The sequence below is a fragment of the Bubalus kerabau genome, chromosome 6 (genome assembly GCF_029407905.1).
Source record: "Bubalus kerabau isolate K-KA32 ecotype Philippines breed swamp buffalo chromosome 6, PCC_UOA_SB_1v2, whole genome shotgun sequence".
Taxonomy (NCBI): Eukaryota; Metazoa; Chordata; class Mammalia; order Artiodactyla; family Bovidae; genus Bubalus; species Bubalus kerabau.
In genome coordinates, this window is record NC_073629.1 from 19,743,289 (window position 1) to 19,747,651 (window position 4,363).

Here is a 4,363-nt window from a genome sequence, read left to right on the forward strand (position 1 = left end):
CTGTTACACAGAATGGAGTCAGTCCAAAACAGAAAGATAAATATTGATATCAACACATATATATATGGAATCTGGAAAAATGGTAGCGATGGACTTATTTGCAGGGCAGCAATAGAGACTCAGGGCTTCCCAGGTGGAGCTAGTGGTAAAGAACCCTAGAGAATCCCTTGGACAGAGGAGCCTTGGGGGCTACAGTCCATAGTGTGACAAAGAGTCTAAAGCAATTGAAGTGACTTAGCATGCAGGCACAATAGAGACACAGCATAAAGGACAAGCTTGTGGACACAGGGAAGGAAAGGAGAGGGTGGGATGAATTGAGAGGGTAGCATTGAAACATATACATGACCACATGTAAAATAGCTAGCTAATGGGTAGTTGCTATATGACATAGAGGGCTCAACCTGGCGCTCTGTGACAACCTAGAGGGGTGGGAGGGAGGTTCAAGAGAGAGGGGACATATGTATACCTATGGCTGATTCATGTTGATGTATGGCAGAAACCAACACAATATTGAAAGCAGTTATACTCCAATTAATAAATAAACACTGAAAAAAAAAAACAGAAATGGGAATCAGACAAGTTACAAAATGAATAAGCAAAATGTAAAAATGTTACTTGGTAATCTGTTTTAGAGAAAATTGAAGCAGGAAAGGGGCAAAGGAAGGAAGTCAGACAGAGAGAAGAAGGGAGGAATGGAAAGAGAGAGAGAGAGACTGAAACATTTCTTTTTAACCGCAGTACTTTGTACCCGTAGGTCCTGTATTTTACTCGTTATGCCAGTTAATCATTGCAACCACTCAGCACGGTGGGTTCTGTTCCTATTTGACCGAGCAGACAGATCAGAGAGGTTAAGTAAACCTGCCTGAGGAGCAGCCCTGGCTGCAGGGAAATTTCAGGACTGTGGCTTCCTCCTCACCTCCTACTGCTGCTCAGAGGTGGCTGAGAGGTGAGAATTCAAGTCCATTCCAGTCAGGAGCAGTTCACTCAGCGTCCACAGCGGCAACCTTCCCCTCCCCACACCCTGGGGACCACAGTGTCTCAGGAGGAACTTCCTGGCGAGCTAAAGCCACAAAAGCATGCCCTGGGGCCACTAAGGTCAGAAGAATCCCTCCAGTGTGCAGACTGCTCTGGCCTCAAAGTATGTTCAGACACAAGTCTGGACCGATATTATTGTCCTCCTTTTATTTTTTTTAATTAATTTATTTATTTTAATTGGAGGCTAATTACTTTATAATATTGTAGTGGTTTTTGCCGTACATTGATGTGAATCAGCCATGGGTGTCCAGGTGTCCCCCATCCTGAACCTATTGTCCCCCTTTTAATGATGTGGTAACTGAGGCCTGATAATAGTAGGCTGCATTCTTATCTGTCTTTTGGCTCCAAAAATCAGAGCTCCTGATTTTCAACGCTCCTTGCTGCATCCAAGCCTAAATGACCACAAATGCTAACTGACAGGCAGGGGGACATGGAACGTTCAGGGCCAGGAACTAGGGCCAAATTTCTACTGTCCCTCCACCTACAGTGGCCTTTGTGACAGGAAAGGGGAGAGCTGGTGACTGAGGTGTTTATAGAAGTGGGATGTCTTTTCTTTCATGGTTGAGGGGCCTGGGCCCCCTTCCCAAGTCACTCCAGTGCGTTGAGTTCTCCCCAGGCATGGACCTCTTAGGGAGGACCTAAAGGAAAGTGTTCCTAATCTCTGGGTCAGGCTTGCCAGAGGGGTGGGCCTCGAAGGATGGAGCTGAGGTAGTATGTGGCATGCAGGCTGCCCAGGTCCCCGTACTTTCCACCTTTCCACCCCAGGCCCCCCCAGGAGGGCAGGCCTGCCCTGAGCTTTAAGTGGTTTCTGTGGTTTAGGGGTGGGGAAGAAGGGAAAGAGAAGTTGGTGACTGTTCCCCAGTTCCAAGCCGCCACCACCACCCTCCACCCCCTCTAGGCTGCTTGCCCCTCACTTTCAGATTCCCCTGATAAGGGAACTTGGGCACGTGGCGGGTGAAATGATTCTCTGATCCCTATCAGCCTCTTCCTTGCATAAAAATGTGAGGAGGAAATAACCAATGCCCTGCTCTGAAAGAAGGGGCATTCTGGATTCCTCCAGAAAGGGGGATGTGATTGGAGCAGAAGAGAGGAAGGGTAGGCACGAGGGGACTTCCCAAAAGGGTGAATTACCTTCTTGCCCCAGGGAGAAAGAACACCAGCCATCCATGCTTAGGGCAAGGAAGGGGTAGAAATGTCCAGGAAGTGTGTAACTAGCTTAGGTCTAGGAGGACCCTGTCTTCCCAACCACCAGTCACTTCCTCCCCCACCTTACACAGTGACCCGAAGCGGCGGGGCTGAGAGAGGCAACCAGACCCGTGGTATCTGGGGCAGGCAGGGCTGCCTGGCACCATGCCAGGGCCAAGTGCCCATTGCCAGGCGCTCTGCATGGCCTCTGCTCTGTGCCCATGCTTGGGAGATCAGGAAGGATCCTGAGAGACCCAGAGTCAGAAAGGAAAGGAGGCTTAAAGAGAAGAAAAGAGAGAGATGAAGCACAGAAAACAGAAGAGCCTCAGGCATGGAGGGTTGGCAGGGGGAAGCACAGAGAGAGGGTCCTGAGTGGACGCAAAGCCAACTGTGGGTGGGGAGGGGCTGGCAGAGCAGCACTCCCGGTGCCCCTGGCCCCTGCCTCTCACTGGCTCCATTGATCTGCCTGGGGGTTCTTCAGAGAGCTTTGCTTACTGAAGCCTGCCCAAGGGGCTGCACCCCAAAACAGACCAACATCCTGTTCTATGCAGAGAAGTGTACACAGATGCGTGGGCCATGCATTTACCAAAAGGACACGGGGATAATCAGAGTCTCAGAGACACAGACACACGCCCTCAGACTCTCGGTACGAGAAGGTCCCCAAAAGTTTCCGCTTCATTCTTCCTCACTCCCTACCCCCTTGTCAACCATCCTGGGAGCTGGAAAGTCCTTCTCTACTTCTAACCTCTGTCCTGTAAGCTGCAGCCCTCGGAGACTCTGGGAGCCACCTGGGAATGGAGGTGCCGCTGGGAGCCGAGCGTGAAGCTCCAGGGTGGGGCATGAGTGGAGGATGGCAAGATGGGAAGGCAGGCCCAGGAGGGGACAGCTACCCGCCTCTCCACGCCAGGTGCCACGTGCACCACGTCGGGGGGAGTGGGCTGCAGTCACGAGGCTGAGGCATGTCTGGCTCCTGCTCTGCTGTTTACCAGCTGGGAGTGAAAGCAAGAGGAGGTGCCAAGGAGCCTCCCCACTGCAGCCTGGCCCCTGGCCAGCCGGCCTGTTGGGTAACCAGGAGAGCCAGGCCCAGCTAATCAAACTCTGGGCCGAGGCTGTGCAGAGGATCAGTGGCACCCAGGACCCTCAGAAGCTGTATCCCGTGGCCTCCCCAGAGCACTTCCTCCGTGGGGGCTGCCAGACTGGGGGTGGGGGGGTCTCCTTCCTGCAACTACTGCATGAAGCATGTCTCCTCTCCTCTCCTCTCCCATTGCTCCTCTGCCTCAGCACACACCTCCAGGCCTGCCCCTAGCACCCAGCAGACCAGGAGGCTGTGAAGGCATCAGGGAGCCGGGGAGTTCTAGGGAAGGTCAGCAAAGTGCAGAGGCTAAGCAGGCAGAGGCCTCAAGGAAACCAAGAACTGCTGGGATGAACCCGACCTCACCCTGTAGAGGAGGCACCATCCCCCAAATAAGCCATCCCATCTTCATCTCTCCCCTCCCCACCTCCCCTTCACCAGTCACTTGTCTTGGTGGCTCAGTGGTAAAGAATCTGCCTGCCAATGCAGGAGACACAAGTTGGATCCCTGGGTTAGGAAGATCCCCTGGAGGAGGAAATGGCAATCCACTCCAGTATTCTTCCCAAGAAGATCCCAGTGACAGCGGAGCCTGGCAGGCTGCAGTCCATGGGGTTGCAAAAAGTCAGACACGACTGAGTGAGCACGCACATCTTGGTCAAATAAAGCACAGGATTCTAGAGTCACAAAGACCTGGGTTCAAATCACAGCTCAACCACTTACTGTCCTTGTACAATCCTTGGGCAAATTGTGACTATCTTTGAGCATCATCTAGCTTATGAGCCTCACATAGGTATCTGAAGCAACTATGCTTGCTCCATGGTGGACACTGGGAGGATTGGAGAAAATCATGGATTTACAGAAAGTGACTGGCAAAGGGCCCAGCACACAGTAGGTGATGCAGAAAGGCCAGTGTCCTTCCCGTCACCTATTCTGTCTCTCCTCAAGGCCCCAGACTCTGTTCCTCCCATCTCTCCCTCTGTCCCCTCCTGATGCCGGGACGCTCTGCCAGCCACTCCTTTCCCCTGCCTGCTGTCGGGCCAGGTGCTCCCTCCTCCTCCCTCTTCCCTCCCC